At 40.1% G+C, this 20,181-nt stretch overlaps 1 long non-coding RNA gene across 1 annotated transcript; it reads right to left on the bottom strand.

The window, feature by feature from the left end:
* Nucleotides 1-16,833: 16,833 nt before the first annotated feature.
* On the bottom strand, nt 16,834-19,249 carry LOC123058313 (uncharacterized). Its single transcript, XR_006427142.1, has 2 exons — nt 19,102-19,249; nt 16,834-18,664 (listed from the first exon to the last, which is right to left on the bottom strand). It is a non-coding gene; the product is annotated as an uncharacterized lncRNA (long non-coding RNA).
* Between the last annotated feature and the right edge of the window lie 932 nt (nt 19,250-20,181).

The raw sequence follows: 20,181 nt of genomic DNA, 5'->3' as shown, positions 1-20,181 counted from the left end.
TACAGAGGTTAAAAAAACCTGACGATTTAATACAATTTTTTTGGGGCACGGAGGTTCTAAAAAGCACTTGAGGGAAACGAGTGGAGCTACAAGGGCTCCACATGGCCATCTAGCGCGGCCAGGCCCTAGGTCATGTGGGCCCCACCTGCACCACCTATGTCCATTCCATTGCCTATAATTCCTATAACACCGAAATCCTTCGCAAGATTTTTATCCGAATTTTCCGCCGTCGCAAGCTTCTCTTACGAGGAGATCCAATCTAAAGGCATGTTCCAGTACTCTGTCAGAGGGGGAATCCATTGTCGGAGGCTTGTTCATCAACCTTTCTATCTCCATGACCATGTGTGAGTAGTTCCCTTAGGACCTTAGGGTCCATAGTAGTAGCTAGACGTCTCTCTCTCTCTCTCTCTCTCTCTCTCTCTCTCTCTCTGATCTTCAATACCATGTTCCGAGAGCTGCCTAACATGATCATGATCCATCTGATGTATTTTGTGTATGTGTTTGTTAGGATATGACGATTTTTCACTTTATGATAAGATTGTTCATTGAATTTAATTGAATATTTTGAGGTTTTCTTGCTGTATAATTGAATAGCTTTGTATGTTCTCCGATCTATCTATGTTCTTTGGCCAAGTTTGATGGGTTTATTTTCAGAGGGAGTGCTGCACTGTAGTGGGTTCTAATCTTGTGGTGTTCTATATCCCAGTGAAAGAAAGGGACAAGACACATATTGTATTGTTGCCACTAAGGATAAAACGACGATGTCTCATCATATGGCTTGATGTTTTACTGTCTACATTATGTCGTCATGCTTATTGCAATGCTCTATTTCTTGTAGACATAATACTTTGAGATGCATGTTGGATAGCGTTCTTGGGGTGGAGTATTAGTTGTAGATGCAGTTGGATTAACGATCTACTTATCACAAACGTAATGCCTATATGAGATTATACCATGAATGATTATAGTCACAAATATAAATATTGCAATTTAATCGCTGCCCAACTGTAATTTTTTCATGACACCACACTTGTATGCTTGAGAGAGATGCCACTAGCGAACCTATGGCCCCTTGGGTCTATTCTCATTTACTAAAATCTTCGTTACAATTATTACTTTTGCTTACCGTTTTACTTTGCTACCTACTATCTCTACCACTTGCACTTTAATCTTGTAACTAGCAAGACAAGGGGATCGACAACCCTCTTGTCATGTTGGGACAAGTTTGTTTTGTGTTTTGTGTGTAGGCACCATTCACTTTATTTGTTGGGAGAACTCCTTCTGGTTCAATAAACCTTGGTTCTCATACCGAGGGAAATACTTATTGCTAGGTTACATTGATAACCCACAAGTATAGGGGATTGCAACAGTTTTCGAGGGTAGAGTATTCAACCCAAATTTATTGATTCGACACAAGGGGAGCCACAAAGTATTCTCAAGTATTAGCAGCTAAGTTGTCAATTCAACCACACCTGGAAAACTTAATATTTGCAGCAAAGTATTTAGTAGCAAAGTAATATGATAATAGCGGTAACGGTGGCCAAAGTAACAATATGGGTTTTGTAGTGATTGTAATAATAGCAACGGAAAAGTAAATAAGCAAAGATCAATATGTGAAAAGCTCGTAGGCAATGGATCAGTGATGGATAATTATGTCGGATGCGATTCCTCATGCAATAGTTATAACATAGGGTGACACAGAACTAGCTCCAGTTCATCAATGTAATGTAGGCATGTATTTCGAATATAGTCATACGTGCTTATGGAAAAGAACTTGCATGACATCTTTTTTCCTACCCTCCCGTGGCGGCGGGGTCCTATTGGAAACTAAGGGATATTAAGGCCTCCTTTTAATAGAGTACCAGAACAAAGCATTAACACTTAGTGAATACATGAACTCCTCAAACTACGATCATCACCGGTAAGTATCCCGATTATTGTCACTTCGGGGTTAACGGATTATAACACATAATAGGTGACTGTAGACTTGCAAGATAGGATTAAGAACTCACATATATTCATGAAAACATAATAGGTTCAGATCTGAAATCATGACACTCGGGCCCTAGTGACAAGCATTAAGCATAGCAAAGTCATAGCAACATCAATCTTAGAACATAATGGATACTAGGGATCAAACCCTAACAAAACTAACTCGATTACATGATAAATCTCATCCAACTCATCACCGTCCAGCAAGCCTACGGTGGAATTACTCACGCACGGCGGTGAGCATCATGAAATTGGTGATGGAGGAAGGTTGATGATGACGATGGCGATGGATTCCCACCTCCGAGGCCCCGAACGAACTCTAGATCAGCCCTCCCAAGAGAGATTAGGGCTTGGCGGCGGCTCCGTGATACGTCTCCAACATATCTATAATTTTTTATTGCTCCATGCTATATTATCTACTGTTTGGATGTTTATGGGCTTTATTATACACTTTTATATCATTTTTGGGACTAACCTATTAACCCAGAGCCTAGTGCCAGTTTATGTTTTTACCCTGTTTTACGGTTTCGAAGAAAAGGAAAATCAAATGGAATCCAATTGACCTGAAACTTCATGAAACTCATTTTTGGAAGGAAAGAAGCCCAGAAGACTTGGAGTGCATGTCGGGGGCTCTACGAGGAGGTCACGAGGCAAGGGGCACGCCCACCCCCCTGGGCGCGCTCTCCACCCTCGTGGGCCCCTCGTGGCCCCCCTGACGTATTTCTTCCGCCTATATATCTCCATATACCCAAAAACTTCCGAGGGATATAATAGATCGGGAGTTCCGCCGCTAGAAGCCTCCGTAGCCACCGAAAGCCAATCTAGACTCGTTCCGACACCCTGCCGGAGGGGGCAATCCCTCTCCGGTGGCCATCTTCATCATCCGGGTGCTCTCCATGACAAGGAGGGAGTAGTTCTCCCTCGGGGCTGAGGGTATGTACCTGTAGCTATGTGTTTGATCTCTCTATCTCTCTTGTGTTCTTGAGGTGATACGATCTTGATGTATCGCGAGCTTTGCTATTATAGTTGGATCCTATGTTTCTCCTCCCCCTCTTCTCTCTTGTAATGAATTGAGTTTCCCCTTTGGAGTTATCTTATCGGATTGAGTCTTTATAGATTTGAGAACACTTGATGTATGTCTTGCCATGGATATCTGTGGTGACAATGGGATATCACGTGATTCACTTGATGTATGTTTTGGTGATCAACTTGCGGGTTCCGCCCATGAACCTATGCATAGGGGTTGGCACACATTTTCGTCGTGATTCTCCGGTAGAAACTTTGGGGCACTCTTTGAGGTCCTTTGTGTTGGTTGAATAGATGAAACTGAGATTGTGTGACACATATCGTATAATCATACCCATGGATACTTGAGGTTACATTGGAGTATCTAGATGACATTAGGGTTTTTGTTGATTTGTGTCTTAAGGTGTTATTCTAGTACAAACTCTAGGGCTGTTTGTGACACTTATAGGAATAGCCCAACGGATTGATTGGAAAGAATAACTTTGAGGTGATTTCGTACCCTATCATAATCTCTTCGTTCGTTCTCCACTATTAGTGACTTTGGAGTGACTCTTTGTTGCATGTTGAGGGATAGTTATGTGATCCAATTATGTTATCATTGTTGAGAGGACTTGCACTAGTGAAAGTATGAACCCTAGGCCTTGTTTCCTAGCATTGCAATACCGTTTACGCTCACTTTTATCACTTTCCACCTTGCTGTTTTTATAATTTCAGATTACAAATACCTTTATCTACCATCCATATACCACTTGTTTCACCATCTCTTCGCCGAACTAGTGCACCTATACAATTTACCATTGTATTGGGTGTGTTGGGGACACAAGAGACTCTTTGTTATTTGGTTGCAGGGTTGCATGAGAGAGACCATCTTCATCCTACGCCTCCTACGAATTGATAAACCTTAGGTCATCCACTTGAGGGAAATTTGCTACTGTCCTACAAACCTCTGCACTTGGAGGCCCAACAACGTCTACAAGAAGAAGGTTGTGTAGTAGACATCAAGCTCTTTTCTGGCACCGTTGCCGGGGAGGTTAGCGCTTGAAGGTATATCTTTAGATCTTGCAATCGAGTCTTTTAGTTTCTTGTTTTATCACTAGTTTAGTTTATAAAAGAAAACTATAAAAAAATGGAATTGAGTTTGTCTCATACGGTTCACCTTTTTAATATCTTTCGTGAGTATGATGGAAAGGATAATTGTGCTCAAGTGCTAGAAGAAGAAATCTATAAAATGTTTGGCACTAAATATTTGAATGATGAGCATGATTGCAATGTTGTTAGTATGAATTCCTTGAATATCCGTGATGCTAATGATATGCAAAGCCACAAGCTTGGGGAAGCTATGTTTGATGAAGATGCTATTTTTTGTCCCCCAAGTTTTGATGAGCAAATTTATTATGATGAAATCATGCCTCCTATCTATGATAATTATTGTGATGACACGTATGCTTTAAATAATAATGATAACCATGAAACTTTTCATCTTGATCTTAATTTTCAATCACATGATAGTTATTTTGTTGAGTTTGCTCCCACTATTATTCATGAGAAGAATTTTGCTTGTGTGGAGAGTAGTAAATTTTCTATGCTTGTAGACCATGAAAAGAATGCTTTAGGTGCTGGTTATATTGTTGAATTCATTCATGATGCCACTGAAATTATTATGAGGGAGGAATATATGATTGTAGGAATTGCAATAATTTCAAGTTTCCTCTCTATGTGCTTAAAATTTTGAAGTTATGCTTGTTTTACCTACCTATGCAAGTTGGTTCTTGTTCCCACAAGTTTTTTGATCACAAAATCCCTATGCATAGGAAGTGGGTTAGACTTAAATGTGGTAGTCATATTCTTCATGATGCTCTCTTTATGTTACAATTCTTATCTTTTATGTGAGCATCATTGAAATCATCATGCCTAGCTAGGGGCGTTAAACTATAGCGCTTGTTGGGAGGCAACCCAACTTTATTTTTGTTCCTTGCTTTTTGCTCCTATTTAGTAATAAATAATTCATCTAGCCTCTGTTTAGATGTGGTTTTATGCTTTTAATTAGTGTTTGTGCCGAGTAGAACCTTTGGGAAGACTTGGGGAAAGTTTTGTTGATCATGCTGTCAAAAAACACAAACTTTAGCGCTCACGAGAACTGCTGCTATTTTTATTTGGAGAGTGATATTTAGTTAATTCTTTTTGAAGATGATTAATAGATATATTCCTCAGGTCCAGAAATTTATTTGAGAATTTTATGAGTTCCAGAAGTATACGTTTGATTCAGATTACTACAGACTGTTCTGTTTTTGACAGATTCTGTTTTCATTGTGTTGTTTGCTTATTTTGATGAATCTATGGCTAGTAAAATAGTTTATAAAACATAGAGAAGTTGGATTACAGTAGGTTTAACACCAATATAAATAAATAATGAGTTCATTACAGTACCTTGAAGTGGTGTTTTGTTTTCTTTCGCTAACAGAGCTTACGAGTTTTCTGTTAAGTTTTGTGTTGTGAAGTTTTCAAGTTTTGGGTAAGGATTCGATGGACTACGGAATAAGGAGTGGAAAGAGCCTAAACTTGGGGATGACCAAGGCACCAAAAGGTAATATTCAAGGACAATCAAGAGCCTAAGCCTTGGGATGCCCCGGAAGGCATCCCCTCTTTTGTCTTCGTCCATCGGTAACTTTACTTGGAGCTATATTTTTATTCACCACATGATATGTGTTTTGCTTGGAGCGTCAATTTATTTTGTTAGGATTTGCTTGCTGTTATTTAGAAAAATGTTTTTCATCTTTTATTTCAATAAAAGTGGCATTGATAGCCTTTACTATGCCTATTTTAGAAGTGCACATGTTGCTGTTTGAAAACAGAAAGTTTACCGCTGTTTCAATAATTCCCTAGAAAAGTCAGAATGTGATAAAATGTTGAAACCTTTTGAATATTAAGCTCTGATAAATTTACTACAGTGGGAATTTTCTTTCATAATTTTTTGAGCTAGGTAAGTATGGATGTTGCTGCATTCTTTACAGACTATCCTGTTTAGGCAGATTGATGTTATGTTTGCATTGTTTGCATATGTTTGCTTCTTTAATGATTCTATTTGAGGATAGGACTATTAAATATGCAGAGGCATTTAGTATGCAATGTTGAACAATAATTTTAGTGATTTTGCTACAGTAGAGTATGATAAGGTTTTGGCAATGGTTTATACTAACTTATCTCACGAGTCCTTGTTGAGTTTTGTGTGGATGAAACTTTTGAGATTTAGGGAGACCGTGATATGAGAGGAATTAAGGAGATACAAAAGATCAAGCTTGGGGATGCCCAAGGCACCCCAAGATAATATTTCAAAGTCTCAAGCATCTAAGCTTGGGGATGCCCCGGTTGGCATCCCACCTTTCTTCTTCAACAACTATCGGTTAGTATCGGTTGATCCTAAGTTTTTGCTTCTTCACATGATGTTTGCCATTCTTAGAATGTCATTTTATTTTTCTTTGCTTGCTGTTTGAATAGAATATCAAGATCTGAAATTATTAAATGTTAGAGAATCTTCACATAGTTGCATAATTATTCAGCTACTCATTGATCTTCACTTAAATCTTTCAGAGTAGTTTGTCATTTGCTCTAGTGCTTCACTTATATCTTTTAGAGCATGGTGGTAGTTTTATTTTGAAGAAATAGATGAACTCTCATGCTTCACTTAGATTATTTTGAGAGTCTTAAATAGCCTGGTAATTTGCTTAAAATCCTAATATGCTAGGTATTCAAGAATAATAAAATTCTCTTATGAGTGTGCTGAATACTATGAGAAGTTTGATACTTGATACTTGTTTTGAGATATGGAGATGGTGATATTAGAGTCATGCTAGTTGAGTGGTTATGAATTTGAGAAATACTTGTGTTGAAGTTTGTGATTCCCGTAGCATGCACGTATGGTGAACCGTTATGTGACGAAGTCAGAGCATGATTTATTTATTGATTGTCCTCCTTATGAGTGGCGGTCGGGGATGAGCGATGGTCTTTTCCTACCAATCTATCCCCCTAGGAGCATGCGCGTAGTACTTTGTTTTGATAACTTGTAGATTTTTGCAATAAGTATATGAGTTCTTTATGACTAATGTTGAGTCCATGGATCATACACACTCTCACCCTTCCACCATTGCTAGCCTCTCTAATACCGCACACCTTTCGCCGGTATCATACACCCACCATATACCTTCCTCAAAATAGCCACCATACCTACCTATTATGGCATTTCCATAGCCATTCCGAGATATATTGCCATGCAACTTTCCACCGTTTCGTTATTATGACACACTCCATCATTGTCATATTTCTTAGCATGATCATGTAGTTGACATCGTATTTGTGGCAAAGCCACCATTCATAATTCTTTCATACATGTCACTCATGCATCATTGCATATCCCGGTACACCGCCGGAGGCATTCATATAGAGTCATATTTTGTTCTAAGAATCGAGTTGTAATTCTTGAGTTGTAAGTAAATAAAAGTGTGATGATCATCATTATTAGAGCATTGTCCCAGTGAGGAAAGGATGATGGAGACCATGATTCCCCCACAAGTCGGGATGAGACTCCGGATGAAAAAAGAGAGGCCAAAGATGCCCAAATAAAAAAAGAGAAAAAAAGAGGCCATAAAAAAGAGAAAGGCCCAAATAAAAAATAAACAAAAAATGAGAGAAAAAGAGAGAAGGGGCAATGCTACTATCCTTTTACCACACTTGTGCTTCAAAGTAGCACCATGATCTTCATGATAGAGAGTCTCCTATGTTGTCACTTTCATATATTAGTGGGAATCTTTCATTATAGAACTTGGCTTGTATATTCCAATGATGGGCTTCCTCAAAATGCCCTAGGTCTTCGTGAGCAAGCAAGTTGGATGCACACCCACTAGTTTCTTTTGTTGAGCTTTCATATACTTATAGCTCTAGTGCATCCGTTGCATGGCAATCCCTACTCACTCACATTGATATCTATTGATGGGCATCTCCATAGCCCGTTGATACGCTTAGTTGATGTGAGACTATCTTCTCCTTTTTGTCTTCTCCACAACCACCATTCTATTCCACCTATAGTGCTATGTCCATGGCTCACGCTCATATATTGTGTGAAGATTGAAAAAGTTTGAGAACATCAAAAGTATGAAACAATTGCTTGGCTTGTCATCGGGGTTGTGCATGATTTAAATACTTTGTGTGGTGAAGATGGAGCATAGCTAGACTATATGATTTTGTAGGGATAGCTTTCTTTGGCCATGTTATTTTGAGAAGACATAATTGCTTAGTTGGTATGCTTGAAGTATTATCATTTTTATGTCAATATGCACTGTTGTCTTGAATCTTTCGGATCTAATTATTCATGCCACAATTAAGAAGAATTACATTGAAATTATGCCAAGTAGCACTTCGCATCAAAAATTATGTTTTTATCATTTACCTACTCGAGGACGAGCAGGAATTAAGCTTGGGGATGCTGATACGTCTCCAACGTATCTATAATTTTTGATTGCTCCATGCTATATTATCTACTGTTTTGGATGTTTATGGGCTTTATTCTACACTTTTATATCATTTTTGGGACTAACCTATTAACCCAGAGCCCAGTGCCACTTTCTGTTTTTACCCTGTTTTAGGGTTTCGAAGAAAAGGAAAATCAAATGGAGTCCAATTGACCTGAAACTTCACGAAACTCATTTTTGGAAGGAAAGAAGCCCAGAAGACTTGGAGTGCACGTTGGGGGCTCTACGAGGAGGTCACGAGGCAGGGGGGCGCGCCCACCCCCCTGGGCGCGCCCTCCATCCTCGTGGGCCCCTCGTGGCCCCCCTGACGTATTTCTTTCGCCTATATATCTCCATATACCCAAAAACTTCCGAGGGATATAATAGATCGGGAGTTCCGCCGCCAGAAGCCTCCGTAGCCACCGAAAGCCAATCTAGACCCGTTCCGGCACCCTGCCGGAGGGGGCAATCCCTCTCCGGTGGCCATCTTCATCATCCCGGTGCTCTCCACGATGAGGAGGGAGTAGTTCTCCCTCGGGGCTAAGGGTATGTACCAGTAGCTATGTGTTTGATCTCTCTCTCTCTCTCTCTCGTGTTCTTGAGGTGATACTATCTTCATGTATCGCGAGCTTTGCTATTATAGTTGGATCCTATGTTTCTCCTCCCCCTCTTCTCTCTTGTAATGAATTGAGTTTCCCCTTTGGAGTTATCTTATCGGATTGAGTCTTTATAGATTTGAGAACACTTGATGTATGTCTTGCCGTGGATATCTGTGGTGACAACGGGACATCACGTGATTCACTTGATGTATGTTTTGGTGATCAACTTGCGGGTTCCGCCCATGAACCTATGCATAGGGGTTGGCACACGTTTTCGTCGTGATTCTCCGGTAGAAACTTTGGGGCACTCTTTGAGGTCCTTTGTGTTGGTTGAATAGATGAAACTGAGATTGTGTGACGCATATCGTATAATCATACCCACGGATACTTGAGGTGAAATTGGAGTATCTAGGTGACATTAGGGTTTTGGTTGATTGTGTCTTAAGGTGTTATTCTAGTACGAACTCTAGGGCTGTTTGTGACACTTATAGGAATAGCCCAATGGATTGATTGGAAAGAATAACTTTGAGGTGGTTTCGTACCCTACCATAATCTCTTTGTTCGTTCTTCACTATTAGTGACTTTGGAGTGACTCTTTGTTGCATGTTGAGGGATAGTTATGTGATCCAATTATGTTATCATTGTTGAGAGGACTTGCACTAGTGAAAGTATGAACCCTAGGCCTTGTTTCCTAGCATTGCAATACCGTTTACGCTCACTTTTATCACTTTCCACCTTGCCGTTTTTATAATTTCAGATTACAAATACCTTTATCTACCATCCATATACCACTTGTTTCACCATCTCTTCGCCGAACTAGTGCACCTATACAATTTACCATTGTATTGGGTGTGTTGGGGACACAAGAGACTCTTTGTTATTTGGTTGCAGGGTTGCTTGAGAGAAACCATCTTCATCCTATGCCTCCTACGGATTGATAAACCTTAGATCACCCACTTGAGGGAAATTTGCTACTGTCCTACAAACCTCTGCACTTGGAGGCCCAACAACGTCTACAAGAAGAAGGTTATGTAGTAGACATCACTCCGTATCGTAAAACGCGATGAATCATTCTCTCTGATTTTTTCTCCCCGAACGTGAATATATAGAGTTGGAGTTGAGGTCGGTGGAGGACCAGGGGGCCCACGAGGCAGGGGGCGCGCCCAAGGGGGTAGGCGTGCCCCTACCCTCGTGGACAGGGTGTGGGCCCCCTGGCCTTGATTCTTTCGCCAATATTTTTATATATTCTGAAAATATTCTCGGTTGATTTTCAGGTCACTTAGAGAACTTTTATTTCTGCACAAAAATAACACCATGGCAATTCTGCTAAAAACAACGTTAGTCCGGGTTAGTTCCATTCAAATTATGCAAGTTAGAGTCCAAAACAAGGGCAAAAGTGTTTGGAAAAGTAGATACGATGGAGACGTATCAACTCCCCCAAGCTTAAACCTTTGCTTGTCCTCAAGCAATTCAGTTGATAAAATGAAAGTGATAAAGAAAAACTTTTACAAACTCCATTTGCTCTTGTTGTTGTAAATACGTAAAGCCAGCATTCAAGTTTTCAGCAAAGATTATGAACTAACCATATTCACAATAACATTTAGGTCTCATGTTTACTCATATCAATGACATAATCAAGTAGCGAGCAATAATAGTAAATCTCGGATGATAACACTTTCTCAAAACAATCATAATATGATATAACAAGATGGTATATCGCTAGCCCTTTCTGAGACCGCAAAACATAAATGCAGAGCACCTCTGAAGATCAAGGGCTGACTGGAAATTGTAATTCATGGTAAAAGAGATCCAGTCATAGTCATACTCAATGTAAACTAATAGTAATGCATGCAAATGACAGCGGTGCTCTCCAACTGGTGCTTTTTAATAAGAGGATGATGACTCAACATAAAAGTAAATAGATAGGCCCTTCGTAGAGGGAAGCAGGGATTTGTAGAGGTGCCAGAGCTCGATTTTGAAATAGAGATGAATAATATTTTGAGCGGTATACTTTCATTGTCAACATAACAACCGAGAGATCTTGATATCTTCCATGCTACACACATTATAGGCGGTTCCCAAGCAGAATGGTAAAGTTTATACTCCCCCACCACCAACAAGCATCAATCCATGGCTTTCCCGAAACAACGGGTGCCTCCAACTAACAACAATCCTGGGGGAGTTTTGTTTGCAATTATTTCGATTTGATTTGAGCATGGGACTTGGCATCCCGGTGACCAGCCATTTTCTCGTGAGTTAGGAGCGGAGTCCACTCCTCTTGAGAATAACCCACCTAGCATGGAAGATACAGACAACCCTAGTTGATACATGAGCTATTAGAGCATACAAAACAGAATTTCATTTGAAGGTTTAGATTTTGGCACATACAAATTTACTTGGAACGGCAGATAGATACCGCATATAGGAAGGTATGGTGGACTCATATGGAATAACTTTTGGGGTTTATGGAGTTGTATGCACAAGCAGTATTCCCGCTTAGTACAAGTGAAGGCTAGAAAGAGACTGGGAAGCAACCAGCTAGGGAGCGACAACAGTCAGGAACATGCATTAAAATTAATCAACAGTGAATGCAAGCATGCGTAGGATATAAATCACCATGAACATAAATATCGTGGAGGCTATGTTGATTTTGTTTCAACTACATGTGTGAACATGTGCCAAGTCAAGCCACTCGAATCGTTCAAAGGAGGATACCACCCTATCATACTATTGGGGAACGCAGTAATTTCAAAATTTTCCTACACACACGCAAGATCTATCATGGTGATGCATAGTAACGAGAGGGAAGAGTGTTGTCCACGTACCCTTGTAGACCGGAAGCAGAAGCGTTATGAAAACGCGGTTGATGTAGTCGTACGTCTTCACGATCCGACCGATCCTAATACCGAAAGTACGACACCTCCGCGATCTGCACACGTTCAGCTCGGTGACGTCCCACGAACTCTTGATCCAGTTGAGTGTCTAAGGAGAGCTTTGTCAGCACGATGGCGTGATGACGGTGATGATGAAGCTACCGACGCAGGACTTCGCCTAAGCACTGCAACGATATGACCGAGGTGGATTATGGTGCAGGGGGGCACCACGCATGGCTAAGAGATCAATGATCAACTTGTGTCTCTATGGGGTGCCCCCTCCCCCGTATATAAAGGAGTGGAGGAGGGGAGGGCCGGCCCTCTCTATGGCACGCCCCAAGGGGGATTCCTACTCCTAGTAGGAGTAGGTTTCCTCCCTTCCCTAGTTGGAGTAGGAGAAGAAGGAAGGGGATGAGGGAGAGAAGGAAAGAGGGGGGCGCTGCCCCCTCCCTAGTCCAATTCAGACCAGCCCATGGGGGGGGGGCACAACCACCCCTTGAGGCCCTTCTCTCCTTTCCCATATGGCCTATTAAGGCCCATTGCTTCCCCAGCGAATTCCCGTAACTCTCCGGTACTCTGAAAAATACCCGAATCACTCGGAACCTTTCCGATGTTCGAATATAGCCTTCCAATATATCAATCTTTATGTCTCAACCATTTCGAGACTCCTCGTCATGTCGGTGATCTCATCCGGGACTCCGAACAACCTTCGGTACATCAAATCACATAACTCATAATACAAATCATCATCGAACGTTAAGCGTGTGGACCCTACGGGTTCGAGAACTATGTAGACATGACCGAGACACATCTCCGGTCAATAACTAATAGCGGAACCTGGATTCTCATATTGGCTCGTACATATTCTACGAAGATCTTTATCGGTCAAACCGCATAACAATATACGTTGTTCCCTTTGTCATCGGTATGTTACTTGCCCGAGATTCGATCGTCGGTATCATCATACCTAGTTCAATCTCGTTACCGGCAAGTCTCTTTACTCGTTCCATAATGCATCATCTTGCAACTAACTCATTAGTCACATTGCTTGCAAGGCTCATAGTGATGTACATTACCAAGAGGGCCCAGAGATACCTCTTCGATAGACGGAGTGACAAATCCTAATCTCGATCTATGCCAACTCAACAAACACCATTGGAGACACCTGTAGAGAATATTTATAATCATCCAGTTATGTTGTGACATTTGATAGAACACAAGATGTTACTCCGGTATTTGGGAGTTATATAATCTCATAGTCAGAGGAACATGTATAAGTTATGAAGAAAGCAGTAGCAATAAAACTAAACGATCATTATGCTAAGCTAATGGATGGGTCTTGTCCATCACATCATTCTCTAATGATGTGATCCCATTCATCAAATGACAACGCATGTCCATGGCTAGTCAAGTATAGGCATACTAGGGACACTCTGTTTGTCTATATATTCACACATGTACTAAGTTTTTGTTTAATACAATTCTAGCATGAATAATAAACATTTATCATGATATAAGGAAATATAAGTAACAACTTTATTATTGCCTCTAGGGCATATTTCCTTCAGTCTCCCACTTGCACTAGAGTCAATAATCTAGTTCACATCGTCATGTGATTTAACACCAATAGTTCACATCTTTATGTGATTACTTCACATCTCCATGTGACTAACACCCAAAGGGTTTACTAGAGTCAATAATCTAGTTCACATCGCTATGTGATTAACACCCAAAGAGTGATCATGTTTTGCTTGTGAGAGAAATTTAGTCAACCCCTCTGCCACATTCTGAGCCATATGTATTTTGCAAATTTTCTATGTCTACAATGCTTTGCATGGAGCTACTCTAGCTAATTGCTCCCACTTTCAATATGTATCTAGATTGAGACTTAGAGTCATCAAGATCGGTGTCAAAGCTTGCATCAACATAACTCTTTACGACGAACTCTTTGTCACCTCCATAACCGAGAAACATTTCCTTATTCCACTAAGGATATTTTTGACCGCTGTCCAGTGATCCACTCCTGGATCACTATTGTACCCTCTTGCCAAACTTATGGTGAGGTACACAATATGTCTGGCACACAACATAGCATACTTTGTAGAACCTATGACTGAGGCATAGGGAATTACTTTTCATTCTCTTTCTATTTTCTACCTTGGTCGGGTTTTGAGTCTTTACTCAACTTTACACCTTGCAACACAGGCAAGAACTCCTTCTTTGACTGTTCCATTTTGAACTACTTCAAAATCTTGTCAAGGTATGTACTCATTGAAAATATATATCAAGCGTCTTGATCTATCTATAGATCTTGATGCTCAATATGTAAGTAGCTTCACCGAGGCCATTCTTTGAAAAACTCCTTTATGCTTTTCAGAAAATTCTACATTATTTCCGATCAACAATATGTCATTCACATATACTTATCAGAAATGTTGTAGTGCTCCCACTCACTTTCTTGTAAATATAGGCTTCACCACAAGTCTGTATAAAACTATATATGCTTTGATCAACTCATTAAAGCATATATTCCAACTCCGAGATGCTTGCACCAGTCCATAGATGGATTGCTGGAGCTTGCACACTTTGTTAGCACCTTTAGGATTGACAAAACCTTCTTGTTGTATCATACACAACTCTTCTTTAGGAAATCCATTAAGGAATGCAGTTTTGACATCCATTTGCTAGATTTCATAAAATGTGGCAATTGCTAACATGATTCGGACAAACTTAAGCATCGCTGCGAGTGAGAAAATCTCATCGTAGTCAACACCTTGAACTTGTCAATTTTTTTCCGACAATTCTATCTTTGTAGATAGTAACACTACTATCAGCGTCCGTCTTCCTCTTGAAGATTCATTTATTCTCAATGGCTTGCCTATCAACGGCCAAGTCCACCACAGTCCACACTTTGTTCTCATATATGGATTCTATCTCAGATTTCATGGCCTTAAACCATTTTGCGGAATCTGGGCTCATCATCGCTTCCTCATAGTTCGTAGGTTCATCATGGTCTAGTAACATGACTTCCAGAACCGGATTACCGTACCACTCTGGTGCGGAACGTACTCTGGTTGACCTACGAGGTTCGGTAGTAAATTGATCTGAAGTTTCATGATCATCATCATTAACTTCCTCACTAATTGGTGTAGGCATGACTAGAACTCATTTCTGTGATGAACAACTTTCCAATTCGGGAGAACGTACAATTACCTCATCAAGTTCTACTTTTCTCCCTCTCACTTCTTTCGAGTGAAACTCCTTCTCTAGAAAGGATCCATTCTTAGTAACAAAATATCTTGTCTTCGGATCTGTGATAGAAGGTGTACTCAACAGTTTCTTTTTTGGGTATCCTATGAAGATGCACTACTCCGGTTCGGGTTTGAGCTTATCAGTTTGAAACTTTTTCACATAAGCATCGCAAGCCCAAACTTTAAGAAGCGACAGCTTTGGTTTCTTGCCAAACCATAGTTCATATGGTGTCATCTCAACGGATTTAGATGGCGCCCTATTTAACGTGAATGCAGCTGTCTCTAATGCATAACCCCAAAACGATAGTGGTAAATCGGTAAGAGACATCATAGATCGCACCATATCCAATAAAGTACGATTACAACATTCAGACACACCATTATGCTGTGGCGTTCTAGGTGGCGTGAGTTGCAAAACTATTCCACATTGTTTCAAATGAAGACCAAACTCGTAACTCAAATATTCGCCTCTGCGATCAGATCGTAGAAACTTTATTTTCTTGTTACGATGATTTTCCACTTCACTCTGAAATTCTTTGAACTTTTCAAATGTTTCAGACTTATGTTTCATTAAGTACATATACCCATATCTGCTCAAATCATTTGTGAAGGTCAGAAAATAACGATACCCGTCGCGAGCCTCAACACTTATCGGATCGCATACATCAGTATGTATTATTTCCAATAAGTAAGTTGCTCGCTCCATTGTTCCGGAGAACGGAGTCTTAGTCATCTTGCCCATGAGGCATGGTTCGCAAGCATCAAGTGATTCATAATCAAGTGATTCCAAAAGTCCATTAGCATGGAGTTTCTTCATGCGCTTTACAGCAATATGACCTAAATGGTAGTGCCACATATAAGTTGCACTATCATTATCAACTTTGCATCTTTTGGCATCAATATTATGAACTAGTTGACCCGTTGCGCCAAATGGCGCAGAGACCTGCTGAAGACATGTTGTCGATGAAAATAGTTTCATGCTGCAAGAACCTTCAACTAAATCATGCTATTTTTAAACATGTTTATTATGTTGTTAAATAATAGTCTGGGAAAAGGGAAACTTTGCATAATATGAATAGGTTTAGTCTAAAAATATGGGCACTATGATGAGAGAGTAAAGTTGGCATGGTTGTGTTTTTTTAGCAAGTTTGGAAACATGGTTATCATGATGAGAAACCTGGCCATGCATATTTTTCCTGCAAAAAAAGAGGGAAAAAGATGAGAAACCTAAGAATATATGTATACTAAACACCATGTATAAAACCAGTTAAGGAGAGAGAGTTTTGGTGCTCCTAGGTGTAGATACGCCTATTATGAAATATGTATTAAAAACACATTTCAAAAGAGTAGTGTTTCAATCAACTTTGTTTTTGTGTGTTCGAAAAAAAAGTATTCATGTGTCTCTTAGACACGTGTATATTTCCAAGCAATCGTATGGCAGCTAGTTCGGGCCATGAATCAAGTGATTTATTTATCCCTTCTTCCTCAACACCTATTCCTTCTTCCTTGACAGCTTCATTCAGTCAAAGACAAAACTCCTCAGTAGTACTTCCATCACCTCAATAATTGGGATAGATATCATCCACTACAATGAAGAACAATAACATTTCTCTATACCTTGAACAATAATAAATCATTTACAGTACATTTGGCCAAGCAAACAATTAGTAGAAGAACAATAACATTTCTCTATTTCTTGAATTCCACATGGGAGTATGGATGGCTTCACTCGTAATAATACATATGCCTTTTGTTTATTTGCCTGACAAAATGTCCATCAGATGAATCAATCAAATAGGAGGAAATGTGGAATATTTCAAACTAAAACAAAGAATTGATCCTAACTACATGAAGTGCAGTAGCTTTAAAGCCTCCAAATTATTTTTCTCTACTCCACCAGGAATATGCAGGTCTTCAAGAAGCAAAAGACGCCACTCAAGCTCTCTTCGGCCTCATAAGCCCTGTTGTTGTTTATATCCTTAACCCCAAAAGGTTGTCTCTTAGCATATCTGTTGTTCTCCTGATCCTTATTAGGTGTCGGCTTATCCTGAAGAAAAGGCAATTGATATCCTATTATCATTAAATAAATCCACAGTTAACATGTGGATCGTGGGGAATGGTGAGATGCCATATTGGGGTTCGCAACACGAATAGAAGACCACTAATTTAATGCCACTAATTTACAGAAGGACAAAAATGCCTGAACACCCTTAAGAAAGGCCACTTAGAAAATGCGTGAACAAAAATGCCTGAACACCCCACTAATTTACCGACTCGAAACGTCACTTAGAAAAAAACGTTTTTAGATCAACACGTTAGTATGCTGATATATCAACGCTGTTTTTATGGACATACATGGTACACATGGAATCCCTGATGGTGTTTTTATATCAGCACCATTTGGAATAAAGGAGTGTATGCCAACACAAAGACCTTCATATTCGTCTAAGCTCAAGTTTCAAGGATTTTGGAGAGTGATTCACGTTACATTTATTTACAGACAATTGATGTGCTGCAGGTGAGATTCTCAACTCAAAAAAGGTCCGAAACACTGATTTAGGAAGGAGAGAAATAATACCCTTGTTTTGGGAAGGGAAGAAGTATGATGTAAAATTTACATACGTATGAATTGAGCCTGGTTGTGTAGTAAGAGAAAGCAGTTTTTAAAGAAAATACTGAACTACTTACGTAGTGGCTTTTCTATGTGCCCATATAGGAAGTATTAGACCACCAAAAAGGTCAATCTCTTGTGATCTTCCGGCTCTCATGGCCGCCGTCTCTCTGGCAGATGTGTCCATCTGCAAGTTTATCTTGAAAACCCAGTATTAGAACCATTGGTGCAAAGTACTCCCTCCGTCCCAAATAAGTGATTCAACTTTGTACTAAAGCTAGTACAAAGTTGAGTCACTTATTTTGGGACGGAGGGAGTAACTATGAAAGAAAAGGTAAAGGGTTTACATCTTCTGCAAGTGGCTTCCAGTATTCTGTAAGTGATGGTGTGTGGACTCGGTCAGGATCAGTCAAAGCACTCAGCAGTTTCAATTCAAATAAGATGTGGGTTTCCAAAAATTGAACAAACAAGAAATGTGACCAAGGACACATACAGGGAATTGGATGATTAATTTTTATGAATACTATGCAGGCCAGTCCACTAATGAGGTAGTAACTTGCAGAAAAACTGTACAAAATCCCTTTCCAAATAGAGTGTCCCCACTCAGACTCTTTTAACATTTGTATATAGAAGTAAAATTGGACAGTAAGACAAAAAAAAGGCCCAACTGACGTATTTTTTGCGCTTAATGCATTGCTGCTCCTTCAAATAGGACAATAGTGGGAAGTTCTAGCTAAAACATACAGGGTTTAGTTCTGCCCATTTCCACAGTCGGGCAAGTTCTTTGTTTCCCAACCTCCACCTTGGCTTACTGCAACGAAGGAAAACACAATGTAAAAAGAGAGCAGTAGAGCATGACATAATTACATCACCAATCTGTACAGTATTACCATTGCCCTAAATTCTCTTTTTATCACAAAACAAGGCTATTAAAATAGCCAATCTGCATAAGTCCTAGTAGCATGCTCCTACAAGATTCTTACAAAAACCTACATGGGTATGCTCCCAATAGGAATGGATATAGATTATGCTTACAAAAATGCTACACTCTAACACCTCCACCGGAGCACAATTCAGCTCCCACAATCAGTAATCAGCATGAAAACTTAAAAAACAAGTTTGATAGAAATCAATGTTCAGGAAAGCATGAAGCATAAGCGAAGCGAAAGGTTGACGCTTAGAGCAATGGGCTTAAGCATTTTTGAAAATAGAACTGCAGGTTTTGGAGGTTGTAGACCGAGAATTAACCTGAGTAGACGATGCGGGACCTTGGGGAAGCTGGTCACATATTTCCTGAATGTGTATTGGCCTGTGTTGCCGCGACAACATAGATCAGCAATCAGAGTAATCCTTCAGCACTAATATTGGCTCTCAAGTTTCTCCTACGTGTATATTCAGTTCTGAAATATGCACATACAAGAGGGAATCCATGGTAGAATAAACTGAGAATCAAAAAATCATAGCAACTTTTGTCCAAATTACTACCATAACCTTGTTAGAGAAGGATTCGAAGAGAATCAACTACAAAGTATTGCAGTATCATGATAACGACAGAAGGTATAGCCAACATTTAAGTTTTTTTGAGTTGCCACTTTTGCAATTCTGAAATCTGAAGTAACTAAGGTCCGAGTCATTGATAACTACCGATTTTCATGGGCAACACTTCCGACTCGGGTGAGGAACACCAAATTTAGTACTTTAGTATTCAGTTTTATTGCTAAATATGCAGCATGTAGTCGTCAGATTTAGTACTTTAGCGAGTACAATTTTCTGTAATTCCTAGTGAAAATTGCATCTCTATGTCGTAACATAATTGACAGTGTGCATCAATTCAGCTGATTTAGTTACCTTGTGACCTTGTCTATGTAGGGAATGAGGTCTTGCAGCCTCCTTAGCCTCTTATTGGTCCTTGTTCTTCTTTCCTAAATAGCATAAGCAAGAAAAAATGTTCAGTATAAACATCCGACACCAAGACGAATACCAAAATGTTGCAGGAAACTAACTAACCCTCCCAAGCGATGCTCTGCGGGTCAGTGGTGCAGCCACGCTTGGCGTGGACTCTACAGTCGGCGGAGTCCTGCTGCAGCTGCTGGTAGTCGTCCATGCTGGGCATGTCCAGCTTGAGAGGGCTAACTGAATCTGGACCAAGGTCTTAGTAGAAGTGTAGCATTAAACAATTGGCAGGCGGGAGAGTCTGGATGGATGTGAAGTGTATATATGTGATGTTTGTCCTACCCGGGAGTCGATGTTGCTGAAGCTGGTGACCATGTCGACATCGCTGTCGCCGAGCACCTCGGCCTTCTTGCTGTCGGGCGCTGAGAAGATGAT

Source organism: Triticum aestivum, chromosome 3A (genome assembly GCF_018294505.1).
Source record: "Triticum aestivum cultivar Chinese Spring chromosome 3A, IWGSC CS RefSeq v2.1, whole genome shotgun sequence".
In the NCBI taxonomy this organism is placed as follows: Eukaryota; Viridiplantae; Streptophyta; class Magnoliopsida; order Poales; family Poaceae; genus Triticum; species Triticum aestivum.
Note: the sequence above shows the minus strand (reverse complement) of the source record. Positions and strands in the feature narration are given on the sequence as shown.